The sequence below is a fragment of the Acomys russatus genome, chromosome 14 (assembly GCF_903995435.1).
Source record: "Acomys russatus chromosome 14, mAcoRus1.1, whole genome shotgun sequence".
NCBI lineage: Eukaryota > Metazoa > Chordata > Mammalia > Rodentia > Muridae > Acomys > Acomys russatus.
Window position 1 is genome coordinate 17,067,679 of NC_067150.1, and position 23,511 is coordinate 17,091,189.

At 41.8% G+C, this 23,511-nt stretch overlaps 2 protein-coding genes across 6 annotated transcripts in view; both read left to right on the top strand.

Moving 5' to 3' along the window:
• Prkcsh (protein kinase C substrate 80K-H) overlaps positions 1-23,511 on the top strand; it is an 827,425-nt gene that overhangs the window by 693,654 nt on the left and 110,260 nt on the right. Inside the window, exon 18 of one of the 2 annotated variants that reach the window (XM_051156069.1) lies at positions 7,998-8,007. The exons of the other annotated variant lie outside the window; for it this stretch is intronic. The gene's annotated coding sequence lies outside the window, so the exon portion shown is untranslated. Of the gene's footprint in view, positions 1-7,997; positions 8,008-23,511 lie in introns of those variants that run through there. 2 annotated transcript variants of the gene reach the window in all.
• Positions 1-23,511, top strand: part of Bbs9 (Bardet-Biedl syndrome 9) — a 388,213-nt gene that overhangs the window by 269,954 nt on the left and 94,748 nt on the right. The gene's annotated exons all lie outside the window — the stretch shown is intronic.

Genomic DNA, 23,511 nt, shown 5'->3' on the forward strand with positions numbered 1-23,511 from the left:
AAAACACTTAGGAAGCCCAGGCTCCATCTACTTTTAAAAGAAATGCTCTTTAGTAGGCAATGTTTAAAGAAAGTCTGAGTGAGGAGGTCAACTACGAAGTCATTTAAATATTTTAAGGCTTGAGACTGTAAGGGTAGGCCAGGAGATGATGGGTGATACAGCGCGTGGGCTGTGTGTGGTGACAAACAGAGCTGGTGCTCTACATGAGGAGCTCTGGAGCTGGCCTTTGCTTAGAGGACACAGTGTGCCCAGATTTTCCCCATGTTTGACTGTTGCTGGCCATGAAATTGAGCCTGTGCTGCTCAGGAAAATAACAATCAATTAATTGACAACACCAAGCTAGCTAGTTGCTTCTCAGATAGAGGAAAATGCAGACTTGCAAGGACTCAATTTCTCCCTCTTTCACCGGTTGTGCAGCCTCATGTATGCACAGGGGAGCAGCAGAGGGAGTGGGTGTGTTGACTTCCGGACCTGGAAGTTCCTGTACCTTGCACTGTAGATCTGGTTTCAGTTGGGAGCGTTGTGAAAGCAAAGACACTTGTGTTGTTTGGCCCAGTGTGAGAAATGGGTTCCAACGTATTTCCGTATTACCATGATCCTTTCCAGCTCTGAAAGTGCTGTGCTTCCGGACTGTGAACTTAAAGAGTGTCTCCGTGAGCCCCGACGTGCTTTTATTTTTGTTTGAAATAAAATTAATCAAATTCCTCTGCCCTGGAACAAGCGTCAGCGAGTACAATGGGGCCGTTGCAACCAGATATAAACAAAACGAAAACCATGTTTTTCAAGCGTTTTAGACTCTTAAGTTATTCTACTTGCTGAAGCAGAAGAGTATAAATCATGGTTTGCCCATTTTTTTTTATGCCAGTGTAAAGATGATAAATTAAGTTGTGCAACAATTAAACTTAAAAAATGTTAAGTTTTGCTCCTGAAGAGGAAGCTTGGGGGCAGACTGCTTGCTTAGCATGTGCGAGGCCCAGGGTCTTAGCCCTAGTCGTGGAAAAATTAAACTATCTATAACACAATTGTCTCAGAAGTCCAATGACCTGACGTTTATGTTGTATCTGAAATATGAAATTTTTAAGTGCTGCAGTATATTCTACATTATTTATTGCTTGCTGTCCAATGAAATGGAGGAATCTTACAGTGTGATATTCTTATGTATTGTAGATGTGTTAATGTTAATGCAGCTTATATTTTAAAATCACAAGTGTTATTCTTTTGTTCAAGTTTTCCTCTATATAAGGCCTCATAAACCTGCCTATCTCCTTTGGGTAGTAAGTGTATCTTAAAAGCTAAGATACTTGAAATCTGGACTGGCTTTATGTAACTGGAGGTAGAGACATTATGAGAAAGACTATATCAAAATAAAGTACAGTAGCTTCACAGAGATAAGGGAGCTACTTATTAGACAACAGAGGTGATCCGACAATGGCAGCGGCATGGACCAGAAGTTGGGATCTATTGCTACCTTTCCCGTCTGTCCCCTGACTAGGGTCTATCTGTTTTCTCCAGAATAGATAGAGTGAGAACAATTGTAAAGCACACGAACCTGAAAACCTCTTTGTAATTCTATATGAATTGTAATTTACAATAGAATTTTTGCACAAGTAGCAAAGAATAGTTTTTTTTTTGAATCATAGCTTTTCTCCAAAACTTTTAAAGGCCACCATTTAGATCAGCCAATTGAAAATATGACACTGGTTGTAATGATAATAAATACGGAGTGCTAGTGATTTTTATTTTTAGTTTTTATGTCGTGCATTTAAGCATCATTTCACGTTAGAAGACGCCTTCAGTACTTTGTGCGTGTGTGGCTGTCATTGTGTGCATTTTGCAGAGCAGGAAACAAAGACGTAGCAATAGAGCTGAGTGGTGCTGTGGTGCAAATCTGACCAAAGTTGCCTGACCATTGCATGCACACTGTTACATCCGCATGCACACCGTGGCCACCTTGTGTTCACACCCAGACCCACAATAAATAAATAATAAAGAAGGAATATCATTCTTGAACTATTTATTGCTTTTTCTCTAATTCCAAGAGCCATTGATGGTGTGCACTGGTTAGTTAACCTGGCTTTAAAATCTGTTAGTTATGTTTTTCTTTTATAAATTTGTCAGCTCTTCTGCAAAAACCGGAGTTCCTGGGTGCCTTTCGCCGGCACGTGCGGCTTTCGCTCCAGCTTTTGTTTCACAGACAGTGAGTGCACTTAGTGCCATAAAGTCCGGGTATGGTGGGAGGAGATAACGTTCTCCATTTTCTTCTGGCTCATCCCACCCTTGCTTCCAGGAGACATATTCATGATCACAGTTGTTCAGTGTGAGTATCCTCCTGAGTGGAGCGGGCCTGTGGGAGGGGCACGAGCCTCGTGTGTAGAGGAAGAAGAGGAGATCCGGGTTATTGCTGTGCCCAGAGTCCTTTGGTAATGACAGTAAACGATTCTGCCTTCTTTGCCTGACTCGTTTACCAAGATGATAATAAAATTAACCGTCTACACATATGGGTCTATGGCACTTTTCTTCTATCTGAAGGGACTGGTTTTGAATTTAAATCCCTTTCTGGGATCTGCCTGGGGTCTGAGGCCTAAGTTCACAGAACAGCTGTGTTCCTGGGCTCCTTGCTGTCTATATTTCAGTTTCCTTTTATATGTGAAACGAGGTAAAAGGAATTTTATTGCTTTTGCTATTGTAAAGGCAGAGCTAGTATACACACTAAATTCTCAGCGATGTTAGCTGTGCTCACCAGTATTAAGCAGGACCTTGTTGCTCACAGCTAACCGCTGGGACCTTCACAACTCTTCATAGCAATGAAAATAATGATTTCTCTTAACTATAAAGCTAAATTGATATAAATCAGAAAACCACTTCATTAGGGGCAGTGACAGTCTTTTCCAGCTTTTTTGAGATTATATTTGACAAAAAGCTATAGATACAGAAGTTTTCTACACAATATTTTAAAAAGTTTTATATTATATTATCTATCTATCTATCTATCTATCTATCTATCTATCTATATCTATCTATCTATATCTATCTGTCATTTGTGTATGCATGCATGTGTGTATGCATATGCATGTATGTGCGTCTATGTGTGCATGTGTTGTGCATGCATGTGTGTGTGTCTGTGTGTGCGTGTGTGTAGGTCACGTGTGTGAGGGTGGAAGAGGCCTCGGAGGGCAGAAGAGAGTGTTTGCTCTCATGGAATTAGAGTTGTAAGTCACCCAGCACAGGTGCCGGGAGCAGTCTCTCTAGGCCTCCATATTGTCTTTGCGTGACTGTTCACAATGTGACATGATTAACCAACATGCTAGTTAATGTACCCACTGCTTCTCAGTTACGTTTTCCTATGTGGTGAGGCCATTTATCATCAACTCTGTTAGCACATTTCAAGTATATAACACCTCCCCCCCCCCCAATTTAGCTGTAAATTAGATCTTCAGAACTTAACTGACCCGTGTAACTGGACTCTTATTTTATTTTAAAGACTTATTCCAGGTATTGAGATGATGTCATCCATTCCCAGCCTTTGTCATCTAACTTGAATCACATTATTCATCTAATTTACATCACATTATTCATTATTATACTCAGGGATTTAGTGGAAGCTTAGAATTTTGAGGTTTTTTTATCCTGTTGATATTGAGTGATAGCGAGGCCTCTGCGACATTTCCACTGTATTTTCATTCTGACCTTTTGTTGTTAGCCTTTAGACCTTATAATCCCAATTAGAATTACACCTTAGACTAAACTTACACTGTATAACCACACAATGCTGGTCTTCCACTTCATCTCTTATAGATCTTAACACATGCCCAACTGAGACGCCCACTGTGTTTTCTGGTATTGTAGCCATAATGAGCAATTCGAACCATAGATAAATCCAGGATAATGAATTTAATCTGTTTATTCTATGAACCTGGACTCCAGTGTGCAGCATTCTTACATATACACACAAACAAGAAGGAAGACACACATCACCCACAGCGTTATGTCATTGTGGGGTGACAGAGGTAAAATGCAGACCCAGAAGAGAGAAACAAAGGACACTTCTTGGGCTGCAGGGTAATGAGGTGTACCTTTAAATATGCAGAAACTCTAGCACATTCGAAGCCTTCCAGATGCCCCAGAGAGAGCTGTGAGGAGAAAGCGTGACTGCTTTTATTACTGGGGAGGAACCAAATGCTAGAGAGGTTAGCTTAGTTCTGGGGCTGAAGTGTGGACATACAGTGTGCTTAGCAAGTCAGTCCACTCACGGCCTGAGGAATGCGTGCTGCCTTGGGAAGGATTTTGTCTCTCATTTTCCTGACAGTCGATCAAGCCCCAGGCCATGACATGGAATTCAAAGCAGCATAGAGGGATGGAGCGATATGCGCAGAATAAACAAGGGACACGTCCGTACTGACCCTCACCTGGGATGGCATGACTGTACTTGGGAGTTTTTCTTCTCCACTAGCTGGAAGCGAGGCCCTGTAGTCTATGCACTCTGATTAGCAAATATAGGTGTCCCTGAATATTTTTAGACAATATCCTGGGTTTTCCTTCACAGCTACTGTTCTAGACATTGTCAGTTTTAATTTAAATATGTCTGACTTGTACTGTATAACGAAGCTCTATTCACTTACAGACAGAAGGGCAACGTTGCCAAGTAAGCGGGAAATACTAGAGATATTGATAAAGGTACGGTTTTCTTTTTTGAAAAGCAAGTATGCAAAATTAAATGGTCGACAAACCGGGAAAATATCTGGAGGGTTAAGATGTGAAAGTCTTTGAAATCTCTCTCTTTTTAAAATTTTATTTTTGCAAGGCTAAGCAAAGCCAAAAAGAGTAACAGTTTTGGACCTGACATCTCACTCCACAACTTTCCCAGCTGTTCTAAAGGAAAAGAAACGCTGCTTGGCTCTTGTGGTTGCCGCAAGCCTGTAACCCAGGTTTGTAACTCAAACCTGCAGGCTGTGTTGCCTTCATCTTCCTGCAATAACATCATCTTTCTCTCAGGAGGATGCACTTGCAAGTATGCTTAAGGCCCTTTGTTTTAATTACCATAACTAGCAGACACTGCTGTGTTAGATTGGATTTGTTCTGAGAAAGCTTTTGTTGAGCTTGGAACTGTAATATAAACTCCAAGAGGGATGAAGCCATGTCTTGTTCATCTTTGGAACAGAGGACCTAGCCAGTGCCTGGACCCACCGCCAGCCCTTGTGAATCCCTATTTTGTGCTAAGCTGCCTCAGCCTGGTGTAGCAATTACAACCACATGGGTATTTCCCCCAAAGTGTCACTTTATTAATATCTTTATTTGATTCCCGGATATTTTATAAACAATAAATAATAACATTCTCTCTGCCCTCCCCCCCAAAGAAATGATTCGTTGCAATTCAGTCAACTCTGTGGGAAAATAGAACTTAGATTTTTAAAAAATCTCTTTCAGACTTTGTAAGGTGGTGCTGTTTGATTAATATGTAAGTGAATAGGGTAAATTTCACTTTTCTTAGCTACCTAACGCAATCCTGTGAAGCCCCTCCTCTCACTCCTCCTTTACTGCTAATGGTGCTGGTACTCCATGGAAAATTCCTTGCAAAATAGTGCTGATGTCTGTCTTAGCGAAACAGCCCATGTAGAATGTAATTCTGAGGGAGACAGGGGTGCGTGCCATTGTAAGTACGGCTGACGCCTCACAGCTGACGGGTTCCCAACCTGCTAACAGACGAGAACTCACACACACACTCCCAGATGATGTGTGAATTAGGCGAGCAAATCTTTCCACCACCTGTGCTCTGTGGAGGCCAGGCGAATTGGACATGTAGAGGACGTCATGTGTTCTTAGGTCAGAGGTTGCTAAATTTTAAGTAAATATTTCAGGAAATAACAAATGTCTTCTAGATTTAGAAGGTGGTGATTCTTAGAAGATTCTAGAACATCATCATGTCACATTTTGGCATGGGTTTGTATTATCTTGTGAATTACTCATTAACCAGAGTTCTAAAATGTATATTTTTTTCACATTTATTAAGTGGTGTGTGTGTGTGTGTGTGTGTGTGTGTGTGTGTGTGTGTGTGTAGGAGCACATGTATACCACAGTGTGTGTGTAGGTCAGAAGATAGCTTGCCAGAGTCAGCTCTCGTTGTACCATGCTAGTTCCAGCATATGAACTCGGTCATCAGGCTTGGTGACAAGTGCCTTCACCTACTGAGCCATCGTGAAACCCCCATTATCCAGTTGTGCGTATGACATCTTCACAAATGGAACAATTCTGACGTTTTTAGTTGATGTTGCTAAAGAGTGTGCTTTTTCTTCAGGAACCAGTTAGGGCAACATGTTGTTGTTCATCTGGCTAATTCTTGAGCTGTCAGTTGACCAAGTGTCCTGCTTCTCCTGCTTTATCCAATTGTTAATTTTTGAATTGGTAGGAGAGTGGAGTAAGAGAGAAACATAGAGTTGTAGCCTCTTGGTTCTAAAACCGTTGCCTATCTGCTTACATAGATGTTGGTAGGAAGTTTTAAAAGAATTGGCCAAAATGAGGTGGTAGGGTTTGTTTTGGGTTTATATATTATGTATACATTGTTTTGCCTGCATGTACGCCTGCATGCCAGAAGAGGGCATCAGATCACATTATAGATGGTTGTGAGCCACCATATGGTTGCTGGGAATTGAACTCAGGACCTTGGGAAGAGCACGTGGCGCCCTTAACTTCTGAGCTATCTCTCCAGCCCCATCAGCAGCATTTTTTTCCAGGTGTAGAGGGTAGGGGGCTGACTGTGCAGAGAACCAGAGGACGTTAGGACCATGAAATCCACACACATGACCCCTAATAGAGCGGTGTTTCTTCATTAACTATATTAAAGTGCCGCAAGCTTTTTTAAAAAAATTTTTAAATTAATTTATTCTTGTTACATCTCAATGTTTATCCCATCCCTTGTATCCTCCCATTCTTCCCTTCCTCCCATTTTCCCATTATTCCCCTCCCCCATCACTGTTCCTGAGGGGGATTACCTCTCCATGTATATGCTCATAGGGTATCAAGTCTCTTCTTGGCAACCTGCTGTCCTTCCTCTGAGTGCCACCAGGTCTCCCCCTCCAGGGAACATGGTCAAATGTGAGGCACCAGAGTACGTGAGAAAGTCATATCCCACTCTCCACTCAACTGTGCAGAATGTTCTGACCATTGGCTAGATCTGGGAAGGGGTTTAAAGTTTACTGCCTGTATTGTCCTTGGCTGGTGCCTTAGTTTGTGCGGGACCCCTGGGCCCAAATCTGCCTATCATAATGTTCTACTTGTAGGTTTCTAGGACCCTCTTGATCCTACTTTGCTATTCTCCCATGCTTCTCTCATTTAGAGTCCCAATAGGATGCCCTCCCCTCTGTCCCAGTCTCCTGGTAAGTGAAGGCTTTCGTGGGACATGCCCCTTGGGCTAGTATGCAGATATAAGTGAGTACATACCATTTGATTCTTTCTGCTTCTGGGTTAACTCACTCATTATGATCATTTCTAGCTCAATCCATTTATCCACAAATGTCGGGAATTCCTTGTTTTTAATAGCTGAGTAGTATTCCATAGTGTATATGTACCACAGTTTCTTTATCCATTCTTCTACTGATGGACACTTAGGCTGTTTCCATGGTCTGGCTATTATGAATAAGGCTGCTATGAACATGGTTGAGCAAATTTTCTTGTTGTGTGCTGGAGCATCTTCTGGGTATATTCCAAGGAGTGGAATAGCTGGGTCTTGAGGAAGCCCTTTTCCCATTTTTCTGAGATAGCACCAGATAGATTTCCAAAGTGTGCCGCAAGCTTTTAATACAGTTCCTTATGCTGCGGTGGCCCCCAACCACAAAAATTATTTTGTTGCTATGATTTTGTTACCATTATGAATTGTGATGTAAGTATCTGACATGCAGGGTATCTGGTATGCCACCCGCTAAGGGGTCACGGCCCACAGGCTGAGAACTGCTGTTATAGATGATTAGTAACTATAGGCGGAGTAACTGGCTAGAGCTAGAGAGAACCTTAGAGGTATGGAAACCAAGGTCTAAAAGGCTTAAGGACGTTCTCATTAATGACAGTGCAAGACTGGACCCAGTTTCCTCTCCTCTGCATCGCCCTGAGGCAATGGCGGTGCTGGCTGCATCTAACTCAACAGGCGGGCTGGAGACTGTGCCCAGGGACGGTAAATGGGAGGCAGCTGGGCACCAGGGGGCTCGTGCCAAGTTTGTAATGTTGGTTGTCAGCAAACCAGAGCCACAGAACTATTTTAGAACATTTCCAGCTAAAGTGGAATTTTCAAAACCATCACTGGGTCACTGAAGCTGCTTTTATGGGAAACGAGGATTGTGCACATCCAGTGGAGCAACTGGTAGTGGTGGCTTAGGCTGAAGACTTCCTCTTCTGACCGCAAGTACCTAACACCTTCCACTAGGACTTGCTCTCCTGTCATTTACTAGGGGGAGAAAAGCCAACAAAACAAAACAAAACAAAACAAAACAAAACAAAAACCCCAAAAACAAAAAACAAAACCAAAAACCAATAACAAAGCCCCACTTTCCCTTTCAGGTCTTTGATTCATAGAACAACTTTTAGAAGACCATTGATTCATTTTGTCTCTCTGTAGGCTCCAACTGAGAGTTAGTGAGGCAGGCAACGGGGTTAGGAGTGATTACTCAATGATAAATAGTGAGTCATGCGGAGAAATGATATTTTTATCCCTTTAGAGGCAAAAGGCATATCTGAAGCACTGTGAAGCTGTCCAGGTAAGTGTATTAAGTTCTGAAGAAGAAGAACTAGATGAAGAGCAGATGAGGATCTTGGATAACGGCCTAAACCTTGATCACAGAGAATTTTATTTATTTTTTGATATTATTGTGGATAATAGCAAGACAAAAATCATAAGGAGGATTATTTTCCAGGAAAAAAAAAAAACAGCACTGATTTCTTATGCAATACTTGAGAAAATACCTCAAAGAAAATGTTCTGGATCTAATTCTAGTCTGTGGGCCAAGAGTAATAAGTAAGCTTGAAGCTGGATGGCCCCTAAGATCTAATCAGACGAGGGCGTGATTGCAGACACTGTAGAGGTAAGGAAGTGTGCACGGGCAGATTGTCCCTAACAAGCGTGGGGCTTGTTAACCACTCAATATTCCTTAACAGAGAGGAAACTGCATAAAACACTGATAAGAGGGTTTTTAGTTGAAGCAAACTAATAAGATATTAATGGCTTATTTATTTGTGTGAGCTTCTTAAGTCAAAGGCATCTTCTTGGCTTCTAATACACAGTAGCAATTGCCCCAACCTCTAATCCATCCTTTCTTTTCTGCTGTAGTAGACATATAAACCTTATTGTTTGTGAAACTCACCCCACAATAAACATTGCCCACAACCACACAGCAAATTACTTTTCTATCTGGCCAAGCACACAATGAAAGGATTCATCCCAGAACTGTCCTTCACAGACACACAGGTCAGTTATTCATCCAGTTACTTCCGGGTATAGAACTTGCCTTCACTAGGCCCCGAGTTGGCTGTATAGACCCAGGATGACCTTGCAGCACCCAGGCTCTGGGTTAGATCATTCTTTGTGTTCTGGAAGACATTGTCACTCGTGACACTGGTGTTCTCCTTGGAAGGTTAGTCCTGAAGGATTATGGTACTCCCTCTCCAGGTGTGTAGTGATGCTCTAATGAAGGCAAATCTCCAAGTGTGGTGAACATTGAAGAAATACTCCCTACAGATGCTTTTTACTTGTTTGTTTCCATTATGAGATGGGATCTTGCTCTGTAGACCAGTCTGGCCTTAAACTCAGAATTCTCCCATCTCAGGTCTCCTGACTGCTGGGAAATACGTTAGTTTCTCAAAGGGTAACTTTGAGACTCTTCTATTTGTATATTACATTGAAATCCCTTTTTTTTTCTTACACAACATTCATTTTTTAACTAGATTATGTGTCCCTCTGTGGTTTCATAACACTGAAAATATTTATGCTATGATTCCTTTTTGTACAGTTCTTTGTGTAGATTTATTATTTCTCTCCACCAGACAGAAGCCAGTCAAAGGAAGGGACCAGTGACCTATTTTCTTTTGTCTCCAGGACCTCCCACTATGCCAGGTACATTGCGTATGATGTCAGTATAAGTTAAGCTACATTATTATCTATATAAACAAGATTATTTACATCCCAGAGAGTTAAAATACCCATTTAGATTGGGTCCATCACAAATTAAAATTGATTGAAATCTAAGTTGTGGTCCTTGTTGATTTTGCCAGGTGGCGGCGAGCTTGTGTGCATGATCACGTGAACCTTTGGTTGTGTTTCTGAGGCTCGCTGACTGTTGATTTTGTACCAGTTGAAATGGAAAAGGGAACAAGTCTTCACAACTGGTGGAGGAAAAACTTAATTTGCTTCAAACAAGAATTGTTTTACTTTAGAAATTGCACAGATTATAGGTTTAAACACGTATACATTAAAACACAGACTTAATGTAATTAAAGGCTTCTATGGTTGTTTGAGTTCCCAACCCCTAGATTTTTAGCTTGGTCTTTTTTTCCTTAGTTTTAGCTTCCACTCCTTACCACTCAAGTCATACAGTTTCGTTGTGAAAAATACTAAGCTGTAGATATTAGATTCTTTCTGCTTCTGTCCTGTGTCTGTGAATGTTTTTGCTCTTAGTCTGGCTTTCTCTCTGGTTGCGAAATGGCCAGTGCAGTTCTCCCATCACACTAGCCAGCAGACTACCTAGACAAAGAACGAGTGTGTCCTTTTGTGTCTGTGTTCCTTACACAGAAGAAAAGTGTTCCTTCTAACGCCCCATCTTTACACCCATCCTGTGGATCCTGGTTGTCTAGGACTTCCAGGAAACCCATCTTAAACCAGTAAGTGGCAAGAATAACAAAATGACCCATTCCAGTTTGCCAAGGGCTGGCCAACTTTTGCTTCAAGGTGTGGGTAACAGATGTTGGAGACTATGAAGTCCGTCCTGTGGTTTCATCTTTGCTATTGTGGCAACAATAAACACTAAGTAAGTGAGTGGGCGTGTCTCTGCTTAGTGTCTCTGTTTAGGCATGCCACAGCTATCCTTAGTCCAACAGCAGAAGTCTGAAGCATTGCACTCATCAGAGTTAGCCAGGAGTTTGTGAAAACACGAGACCCCAGCTCTAGCATTCCTATTTCAACAGATTACAGGTAGACACAGGGAATTTGCATTCCTAACAAGTTTTCCTTGTTAGATGCCTCTGCTTCTGGATAAAAGACCGCACTTTAGAACGAAAGTCTTGGTCTAGCATTTGATGTTAGGAGGTGGGGCTGTCCTGGGCTGTGGATGATGGTCAGCAACATCTTTGGCCTCTACCCTACTAGATTCTTGACTCTGTAATATAATGGCAAAGAAAGAAGAGGAGGAGGGATAGGGGAGGGGACTACACCGTTGCTGTTCCTTATGGCTGCAAATCGCTGACTCCTTCCCTTCTTATTGAGGTTACCTCCAGGGTGCAAAAGTGGGGTCACCTTTCCTTGGCACACTTAGACCAGAGCTAAACATATATAAAGAAGAACAGAAGCAATGTTGGATAGACAGCCAGCATTGTGTTCTGTCAATTAGATTAAAGCTCCTAAGGGGAGAGAGGACAAATTCCTCTAGATGTTTCAGAAAGTGAAATAATAGTGTCCAGTTTTCCCTCTGTCTTCTTTAGTCAAAACACTTAACTTCAGAATTGAAGAAACTCTCTAGAAGCTGTAAGCAAGCACAGGAAAGTGGGCATTTAGGGAGCAAAGCGTTGTGTTCCATAAAGCCTCGGGCAAAGGTGGGGGTCTCAGTTTGGCATTTGTCAGGTGATTTTCTTGAAGGATTTAAAAGGATTGTTCATCTTCATAAAGCTGTTTTTTAGGCTTTCAGGTGCATATTGGTAGAATTCGTTTTCTTTTTCCTATAATGTACATGGTTAAAATATGAAAATCTGTTTGGACTCCCTCCACCTGCAGCTTTGGTTTTCTTGAGACAGAGTTTTGTATGTAGGCTGGCTTTGATCTTTCCATATAGCCCAGGCTGGCCTCCAACTTGTGGCAATCCTCATATCTCTGCCCCACACCTGGCTTGCTTGTATTATTTGGGGTGTGTGTGTGTGTGTGTGTGTGTGTGTGTGTGTGTGTGTTATCTACGTACACTTGTATGTATGTATGCATATTTAGGAAGTTTGAAATATTGAACAGTATTAGACTTTGCTTTTTTGAAGCAGAGTAATCTTCAAAGATTTATTCATTCACTGGTCCTAACTTTTTGTTTTGTTTTGTTTTGTTTCTGACAAGAGGTCCAAGAAACATGGAATCATTGGGTGTAAGATGTAGAATTTTGTCTTATTTGTATTTCACAAAGGTCCTAAAAATGGTTTTGGTTGACTGTTAAACTTTTGAATAAATTGACCAAAATAAAAATTAAAACATTTTATTAGAGAAAACTAGCCACCGTGTCTAAAGATTATCCTTACTTACAGGTGTTGACTTGGATTGCTGCTGCATGACTTTAAAGAGACGTTATTATTGGGATCTATTTTATAGGGAAAAATTATTACCTAAGAGTTGGACCTGGTTGGTACGGTGTGATGTAAAGCGCGCTGTGAGACATTTGAGCATGGCACACCTTAAAGCCGCCTATCATTTTGGTCTTACATGCCTACAACTTTCACCACTAAATGTGTGTATTGTACTATAAGACTTGCCTAGCAAAGTCCCTGTTGCTATTTTGGGAATGTGTTACCAGAAAAAAAAAATCCGAAAGGGTGGGATTGAAGTCCTCTGCTAGGTACTTTGCCACCCATCCTTGGCAGTGCTGTGTGGTGGCGTGAACACAAATGTCCCTTACGGTCTCAGGAACTGAGTATGCCTGGTCCCTAGTTAGTCGTGGTGTCTGTGCTGTGGTGCAGCGGGAAGCACACCGCTGCGGGTAGAGTTTGAGAGGAAACAGTGCACTATTTTTAGTTCCTTTTCTCTGCTTCCCGCTTCTACTGCTGTGCCTGCTACCTACTGTTGCTCTGTCCCCACAACTGTGAGCTCTGACTCGCTAGAACCTTAAGCCAAAATAAACTGTCTTCTCCAAGTTGCCTTGGTCATGGCCTTTTATCACAGCAGCAGAGGAATCACGGACGCTCCCTGCTGTACCACAGTAAACTTGGCCAGAGGGACCTAGTGAGATGAAGTGATGGCGGAGGGACTTCACAGGGAGTGTGGAGGGTTAGCACATTCTGAGTGAGGGAGATCATGGCTCCCGCTTTGAGGCTGAAGGCAGATTTTCTTGATTCTGCTAGAAATCCCATGTTGGTGGAATAATAGTGGATGTGGGCCATTAAATATGATTGAAGTGATGAAAAGGGAATATTAAAGTTATAGCTTTGAACTCTTTTTGAGGTCAGAGACTCCAGAGGGACTCGGAAAACTCAGGGGTCGTTCCTCTAGGAAAATATGTAGAAACACGCCAAATGTCAGTTTCGGGAGCGCTCTCAACCCTGGAGGCTCATTTTGGGTCCAGTGTTATAGGCTTTAAGCTTAAGGAGAAATTAGGGTTTTTAGCAATATACCAATATTTGTAATTTTACTATTCACTTGGGAAGCAGTTGTGAGTCTCTGCAGTTTTGTGACGTGAGGGTGGCATGGTCCTACTAATTCTCACACTTCTTACAGAACACCTGTTAGTAGCTGATGTGAGGTACAACCAAGCTAAAGCTAACTGGAAGGAAGGGGAATCTCAGATAGTCCTCAAGGGGAACACCTTTAGTCCAGAGGACATAATTTCACTTTTGCTTTGGCTTAGTAAGAACAATAGAAATATTTGTTCAAAATGTATTTGCGATTTTCCTTTCATTGCATAATCTTGCTTCTTTTCCCTTTTCATTCTGCATGAATTTTGGCATGTTTCATTAGAGCCAAATGGACGTGACTCTTTAAAAAAAATATTTCTTTATTATTTACTGTCATTTCATGTACGTTTTTCTGCCTGCCTGCATATATGTCTATGTGATAGTTTCATATCTTAGAGTTAATGACAGTTGTGAGCTGCCATGTGGATGTTGGGATTTGAACTCAGGTTTCCTATTGGGAAAACACTGAGCCATCTCTCTAGCCCCAATGGTTGTGAATCTTTATTTATGAATTTTGATATGTTTTTGCAGCCATCACTACAATCTGTTACCAATAGCCAAGAAAAATAAAGTAGTTTTGGAACCCACTAACTAGGATGTTTTTGTTTTTTCTATGTATAGTTTATATTTACTTGGCTGTGCTTTTCCATCCATTTACTAATAACTGACATCTCTGAAGTCAATAAACTAAGCAAACCAGTTATCCTAGACCAAGGTACAGCTGAGGAGGGCAGCAGGTGGTGAGTCCCTGTACAGTTAGGCCACCGGGTGTGACACTTGTTGCCTTCCAGCTTGGTACTCTTGCCCTCCTTCGGAGGACTCCCAGCACTTTCTTTCAGCTATGCTCAGCAGAGAGGAAAGTCTCAATAGAGGTAATTATAAGGAACTTAGAGAGCTGAAAAGGAATTATAAATGATTTCCTAAGCTTCTAAATTCTTACCGGGATCTGCATAGTCTTGTCACAGTAAATTCTTATTTGGAATGTTAGCAGCAGCAGCAGTAGGAACAATAAATTGTCACCATGTGTAAGGCTACCATTTCTTTTTTTTTACAAGACTCCACGCACCAGGATAAACTACACTCTGTGTTTGTAGGGAACTCGACCATCTCACTAGAGAGGAAAGCAAATTACACGGAAATAAATCACAGTGTAAGAGCATGTAGCTTGGTCTGGAGGGTGGGCACAGAGGGGTAAGCCCAGATCATCCTCACTTACATAGCAAGTCCAAAGCCAACTTGGGCTATAAAGAAAGAAACAAAAAAGTGTAGGTAAGTTTATGGATGAATGAAATAAGTAATAGCCAAGCGTAAGCATCAGAGAAGTTCTGGGGTTGGAGTGACACTCTGTGCCAGTGGTATGGCAGAGCTTCAAAGAGAAGGTACTCCTGACAGGTGCCACCTGTGTGTCTGCCATAGGTCCTGACCCTGAAGGGCATTGAGGTTTGGCGTTATCAATAGCTTCACTGCCATTCTTGGTTTTTAGTTGGTATATTCTTTTACATTTTTTGATAATTTCACACATAGATACCATGAAATCTGATCATATATGACCCCATGCTCCCCCGAACCCCTCTATGTCCCCTTAACACTCCTTTCCCTAACTTCATGTCTGTGTGTGTGTGTGTGTGTGTGTGTGTGTGTGTGTGTGTGTGTGTGTGTGTGCGCATGCGCGCACACATGCTTGTGTGTTCACGCTCATGCACAGGCTTTATGTAACTCATTAACTTCAGTTACGCTCATCTAAGCATGTGGGAGGGTATCCACTGCACGGGCCACATCCTCAATAATGAAGGATTCTGTCTCCCAGAAACCATCCACTGTCAGCCTCTTTCGTAATGACTGCAGCCTGGAGATTACCTGTCCCATCGACGTCAGATTTTTTGCTGGCTTGATCTTGTATAGGTCTTGTTCAGATTGCATAGCTGCTGTGCAGTCGTCACTGCAGGAGCCATGCGCTGTCCAGAAGACAGCAGTTTATTCTTACATTCTTTTTTCCCTCTTTCCCATATTGTTCCCTGAGCTGTGGTGGTGGAGGGTTAATATAGATGTCCTTTTTAAGGCAGACCACTCAGTCTCTTATTCTCAGTATTTTGACTAGCTATGTATCCTTCTGCTGATTGCTGTTCAGTGCATAAGGAGCAGCCCAGGTCAATGGGCACAAACAGATACTTTGAGGGCATTTTGACAGCTTAGCCTGCCTCTGTCCTTTCCAGCCGTGGGCTTTTGACTAGGATTATAGTTCTCGGCATGAATTCCTTCCTGAGGAGCAGGTCTCAGAAAGCAGTTAATTTCTTAATAACAGTTATGCCACTATTGTATTGGTTGCCACATCCTGCCTGGCACATAATCATAGCATGCAAACTATCCGGTGCTGGCTAAGATTGTCACTGCACTTCCCTTCTCCCTGCAGCCTGCACAGCACCTCCTGGAACTGCAAAAGGTGCCTGTCATGGAGGAAGTTTCCAAATAGTTTGAGACTGATGTCCATGCCTCGAAGAATTCAAATGTAATTACCTGACATGGTTGGACAATGGATACAGCCAGAAGACATGGGTTACTAATTAAAGCTTGCAGTGCAAGGTGTGGGACTCACTCTCAGGGGTGATTGGTCAGGGAGGCCTCAGAGGTCTCCTAGACAACGCTGCCTACTGCCATCACCCTGGGTTGTGAGCCAAATGTAGTAGACAGTAGGAGTTGGTACACGCTTCAGGGCAAGACTGGTGTGTGTGTGTGTGTGTGTGTGTGTGTGTGTGTGTGTGTATAGTGCAACTCAAAATATTTATTGCCAACACACAGTAGACACATAGGAAACATACGTTGAATGAATGAAGGAGCAGAATTTGTATTTAATCTTGAAGAAAGGACACACATTTAAAAAAATTAATATATGAAGTGGCAGTCATTGTTTTGTCTGAAGTGATGGTGAGCAAAAAAAATTAGTTTTAATGAAGAAGCTGGTGTGACACAGCACAGGCTCATGTTAGAGAAAAACACACAGACAAGGTCAGAATGGTTTGATTGATGTTAAATTGTTCTGTGAGTATAATATAATTTCAGTGTGTATTTTTATAAAAAAATGAGTGTTGCTATAGACCAGCCAGGAAACACCATGTTTTCAAATTAAATTGTGATGTATGGTAATTTTTTTAAAAGTGTGGCATGAGACAGTCTACAAAGCCATCTAAACTATGGTAACATTCATGCAAACTGGTATGTCTGTGTATGTATAGCCAGTCTTAGAAAGAACCGTCAAAAGTATGTTTCACAAACTATGTCTTTCTGTGGACGGAGTATAATCCAAGTGATCCCTTTTCAGTTTAGTCATAAAGGAGGAACTCCAGAGGATAATGCTGCTCGGAGTAGAGAGGGAAGAATAAATATGAGGGACCACTGTGCAGGAGGAAGCAAACGGACTTGGCAAAAGTGCAACTGTGAGTTAAATATATGGTGTTTGGAGCTACGTGGCAATATTTATAGGCTTATTGGTAGAGATATGTTCTGGACATTTTTTATGAGAAAATTATTTTATTAATGCCAACCCTGAGTTAAGCAGAGGCTGGAACTAAACTGTAATTATTTTTTAAAATCTGAGAATTCATCATTCTTTTTAAAAAAGTCTACTCAGTTCTCATATGTTCTTGAAGACACAAATGGGCAATATTTGCTTTCATTTTAGAGACTGAGAAAGCGACAGGTTTGGAAATGGAGAAAATGACAAATGTTCATAGCCTGGCTGAGTGACAATGGGAATGTCTCCTGTTTGTTGACAGCCAGCCATGTTGCCTTGTATCTGGGAATATGTCCTTCATGGATATCCATGTGTCCTGCTGTGATCAGTTTAGGTGTTTTTTAAAATTTTTATTTTTATTTTTAATTTTTAAATTTTTATCCTAACTCTTCCTTTAATCTACAGGGAAAGGCCTCTGTTTCCTAGTTTTGGTGGTCTGCTTTTTAAGTTTAGCTAATAATATAGGTGAAGTGCCATGAGCTGTGGCTCAAAATAGGAAATTCAAGTATATATTTGAGACGAAAAGGATATCCTGGAAGTAATATTGTGTTTAGTAGTACGTTTTAGAACCTGTAATTACTGGTTTTCTCTATTCCTAATTACTGATTTTATACAGCATTTCTTTCAATCTGAGAATTAGTCAGCCTTAAATTCATCTGCTAAGATATGTTGGAAAGCACACACTCTCAGCCGAGGTTTTATGGTACGAAGCTACAGCTCCCAGGTTCTGCAGAGTTTGGAGAAACAGACTGAAGCATAGTGACTTTCTGAGTGCACGGTCTTCCTGTTTCGGCCATACGTACCTTCCCTCCCCAAATGATGCTTATGTATTCCTTTGAATATAGTAGATTAGTAACCCCCATTTTAAGCGTTGAGTAGTAAACCAGATCCTGGGTAGAAATAAACAAACAAAAACAAACAAACAAACAAACAAACAAAAAGGAATGTGAACTTATGTATTCATTTCTTAGCCTGAATTTGATTTATGGATTTTACTTGGTTTTTTGGCGTGTGTGCATTGTGTGTGTGTGTCTGTGTGTGTCTGTGTGTATGGGTGCGTTCTGCCATGTGTGCATGAACAGAAATGCCAAGTGTCCTGCTCCATCACTTTTTGCCTTACTCCTTTGAGACAGGATATGCCACTAAATCTGGACCTAGGCAGGCAGCCAACATGCCTGGCACCTCTCCTGTCCCTGTCCCCACAGGGCTTGGGTTCCATGGGTATCCAGCCCTGCTCAGCTTCTGGAACTATGGTGCCGAAAATCCCTGTTCTATCGACATGTCATCCCAGCAGATCACAACTTTTGAATGAAGAATAAACATTTATTTTCTTATATAAATCGCATAAAAATAGACTGACATGTTTGATAAATGGTAGCTTGTTACACAATAATTTGGTCACTGACCTAAGTGGAAAATTCTTATAAGCTATTCTGTAGTTTGAAGATGAAATGTCTCCAACAGGTCTAGGTGTTAAGCACTTGACTACCAGCTGGTGATGCTATTTTGGCACACGAAAGGAATTTGGGGCAGTGGGGGGGGCGCTCACTCGAGTAAGTAGATGGCTAGGAGTATGACTTTGAAGGTTGTAGCTGGTCCCCAGTCTCCTTTTTTTCTCTCTTTGCTTCCTGTGCCCCCTGAGGCGGAGAGCCACTTTGATTTCACATTCTCACTGCCATGGCCCTCTTTCCCAGCACACGGAGTCAAGAAACCAGGGAGTGTGCCCTAAAACTCCGAGCCTGGAACCCACTGTCCCTTCCTGTAGGCCTTCTCTTACAGTGAAGAACAGTCTAACATACACAAAGAGGAGAAACAGACACCCTACACATTGGCCCAGTCCAAGATGGAAGGGGTGAAGGAATCTTTTTGGACCTTGGAATCATTAAACTCTAATCTTGTAGCGTCCATTAGGTTATGCTATAGGTAAACTTTTCCTAACTTTCTACCTTCTGCTTTTTTGAGATAGCTGTCTTCATTGTACAGAAACACATGCCCGACTGGTGTTCACCCCATGCCTGCGGCCACCCTGTTCCTCTAAAAGAGGCAACTCACCCTTCCTTGGGGCTTTTGTAAGATCCACATCCTGTGCTTACTAGCCCGTCAAGGCTGCTCATAAGGCACTGTTTGAAGTTTACCACTAGGTTGAGTAGCACATGATACTAGCCCTTGTTTAGGAGCCGTTCGTTCAGTCTTAAGCCTTTTACTGAGTGATAACCTTAATTCTTGAAGTCATGAGACTAAGTATCAGAAGGATAGTTTATTCTCAACAAGTATTTGTCACTATCATTACAATTGACGTGGGACAAGTTAGAAATATGACATAAAGAGTTGAATCCTAAATATGTGGTAATATTAATTTAGCTAAATTGAGACCCTGATAGAAGACATTTATATCCAGCTAGAACTCATGTTGTCTATAAACTCTGTCCAGTAGTTTCCAGAAAAATCTACACAGCAAAGGTTAAATTAAAAAGATTTTTAAGCCTCCAGCAGTCTAGATAAGGGAAAATAGGGTAATATTTAATATATAATAGGTATGGGCCACAGATATGACCTCTTTCCAATCAATACAAAGTTGTAGCCAAAGTAATTCAGAAGATTTTTATTATTTTAAAGGAACAGGCATATGCTGGGTTTTTCCCCTCCCCTTTTATTTGTGTCTATATCTTGTGTTACTGCTGCTTGGTTTTCAGAGGCAAATTGACTTTTCCTAATGCTGAGGTCCAAGAGGTAATTTTTCTCCTGGGTCTTTATATGGTAGACCTCGTGCAGTGCCAAGAGTGGGGAGATATGTCAAACTGGCTATCCATCCAGTCCTCAAATTAAACAGTTGATTAGGTGTGAGCCTTAAGACGGCCATTGGCTCATGGCAGCAACACTGCCCATTTTTGCCAGTTCTTTTGCTGTCGGGTGGATAGCCAGTCGCCTCCGTCAAAAAGGGAAAATGACGCATCTGTTCACTGATCGGCTCCAGGGCGTGTGACTCATGGGTAGGTGGGCATCATTCTTAAGACCACACAATGGTGGGTGACAGACGCCTGATTTCCTAGCTGTGGAAATGAATCTTTTAATGTTCTTTCAGATGATGGTGTGACCAAATCAGCCTCTGTCTTCAGAAGCAAGGAGCATAATTTAACCGCCATTTAGTTTGTTTGAGACTCCCTGACAAAGTTGTCCAGGTAGAATTTTTTCCCTTGGTCTAAATCATGCAGGCTGAATTTTTTTTTCAGTGTTGGGGACTGTCTTAGAAGAAAGTTTCTGCTTTTCAAACTTGTAAGTGGCCTGTTCCTGGCCTTCTCATGCATGTGCGGGTCAGGAGCCACCCCAGAGTGAGCCCAGCGGAGAAGAAATGGAGGGGGGCCATACTGGTAGCCAGAGAGTCTCCTTTCTGAACAAAGACTGTAGAGAAATGTGATTTGTTTACATCAAATGCTAGCTTTCTTGCCCTACAGAGTCCTGTTAAGAGCCATCCTTGAGCGTGAGTAAGCCCGGTGATATCATGCCATTTTATAGGGCTTGCACACTCAGAGGTACTCGCCTGCCTTTTGTACTCAGGATTTTTAAGTTATAGGTTGGTGACAGCAATGTAGGGTTTGTGGATCCCTGATCCATAGAGAAGCCAGCTTCTTGTTGTTTTGGTATATGCTGAAAATTCCATGATTTGGGGACGGTGGTGGGTGGGTGGGCAGGAAAGCCACTTGCCCTTTCAGTTGTGATCACTCAGGCAGAGGAGAGTTCTGGGGGGAGGGCAGATGTTTTCCTTCCCTTGAGACCAGCACCGATGCTCACTGGTACTCTCCCTATCTTAGCCAACATTGTCCATACATCCCGAGTTCAGGTTGTGATCTGTGTTCCCCTATGTCTTCGTCATGTGGATGTCACAAGCCGGGGGCTGGGGGAGGCTTTATTTTATAGGTTGAAATGTAACACCAGTGTTACAGAAGGCAAGACTTCTTTCTAGAGAGTCTTCTAATCCTTACCTTGTGACTATTGAAAGTTCACTCTATCTTGCATAAATACATATTCTTTGTTTTAGGACATGTGCCTAGCAGTCAACGTAATGCATTGGTTTCCTCATTTTGAGCTGTAATTTCTTCCAGATGCTTTTTTTTTTTTTTCAGATACACTACAGATTTTTTTTTTCTTGTAAATAAGATGAAAAACTGGCTTTGGTTTGGAAAGTATTAATGAAGACTATTTGGAGATGTTAACTCTCTGATTCTTCTGGTATCTTCGTGGTCTTGTGCTGTGTCTGATGGTTTATTCATGTTTGTCCCCACATTGCATTAATTGGCCTTCACAATAACCACAGGCAAGTTAGTGTTACTTTGTTCCTTTTTGCATTAGAAAGGCTATGAGAATTGTCCTGAGAATCAGAGTTTGCCTAAGGTAAGATGTCAGAGCTTGGTCTCTAGTCAAAGCCTGTGATCTGCGCACCGTACCAAGGCAGTGTTGGCAGGTGTTTGCTGCGGGAGAAGGATTTGCACCATTTCTTTCTCCCTTCATGCATGCTCTCGCTTTGGATCTCCTCATTCCAGTGGCTATGGTGAGTGTGGCCACGAGGTGTTTTTCTGCCCTTTCTAAACTTTGCTGTGCTCAACTGTCAGGGACCATTTCCTGCCCAGCCTGGCTAGGATAACATCCACTTATCACATCCCACGGGTAATGAACATCAAGTGAAGAGACGTGATACACAGTAAGCTACAGGTGAAACCACACAAACTCAAACTGTAATAGTCAAGATAACCATGGTTTAGAGAAATGCAATGAATGTCAACTCAAGGGAGACCATGACTTCATTTTATGGAGTGACCTTCCATTAGCTGCAAGTTCCTGCCCCGATCCAGCCACCTGCACTCCCCTTCATCTCAGCCCCTCTGTGCTGCGTTTGTGTTTGCCTTTCCTCTGTGCCCTCCATGTACACACAGGAGGCTGCATGCTTTCCTGCCTTCCTAGTCTGCGCCTTGTATGTAAGGAGCGGCATGTGGCACCATGGGAGCAAAAGCTTGGGCCTGAAGTTTTAGTTTAATGCCTGCTTTTGGTGCATGGCATTTTACATGCCTTCCTCATAAAAATGGAGCTTTAAGTTCTTTTTCTGTTTATTCATAAAGTTTTGAAAACTGAATGAGATAGCATAGATGAAAGTCACTGAAGATGGATATGACTGTGAAGAATTGCCCCGGATTTATTACTGAGCTGTGTGATTTCAGCAGGTCAGCAAACCTGTTTGGATCTTGGGGATGGTGATGATGATGGTGGTGGTGATGATGATGATGATGATTTACTTAAAACAGGAAAGGGTTTAGATTAATTGATTTTGAAGGTCTTCTCAAATTCAGTCAATTGCATTCAGATGAACGTATTGAATATTGGTAGTATTGTTCACTGTAAACAAAGACATTGTCCTGGTATTTAAAAATACAAAGCAACATTAACCTAGGGCATAGAGTTGGACATAAGTAAAACAAACAACAAGCAAACAAGTACTGTGTGGTGCTTTAAATAGCCAATGTTTGTAAAAATCATCTCAGTTGACCTCATTAGTAACAGTTATTTTTCTCTGGAGAAAAAGGATTTACCCTAGTGCTAGAAGAGCAGTTCTCACACCAGGAAGTGGCATCTATGTGGCACTTAGGAACACATTGACAGTGAATGATAACAGACACAGGTCTTTGATGCCAGATAATGTTTAGGATAAACATCTGATAAACAAAAATAACCTCGTGGAAAATTTCCCTGTTATTGAAAATATATTTTTTTCTCACATAATATATTCTGATTAGAATTTCCCTTCCCTCTACTCCTTCTAGTCCCCCCCACCTCAGATCCAACCATATTCTGTCTCTCATTAGAAAACAGACAGACTTCTAAGGGAAAATAATAGTACAATAACTTAAGATAAAACAAAAGCAAACACATCAGAATAGGACAAAACAAACAAACAGAAGGAGAGGGGCTGAAGAAAAGGCAGGGGAAGCAGATACAGGTGTGAGATCCACTAGTTCACACGCTCAGGAGTCCCGTGAGAACACTAAGCTGGAAGCCATTATATACACGCAAAGGACCTTTAAGGTAAAAAAAGAAGAAAATATAAATAAATAAATCAACCCTGGACAGGACATCATGAGACAAGGAACCTCTAAAAATCCCATTGACCCGTTTTCTGTTGACTATCTACTCCTTGGCGTACTGCATACCCTTAAGAGTAGTTTTTTTCTCCCTTGGAGAAAACTAAATTTTCACGTGGATGTGCTTATCATTTGGAGATGTGGCAGGTTAGGGATGGGGTTGTGCATCACTTTCATTTCATCTCTAGGACCTGATCTAGTGCAGACATGTGTAGGCCCTGTGCACGCTGCCTCGACCTCTGTGAGTTCAAATATACGTTGAAC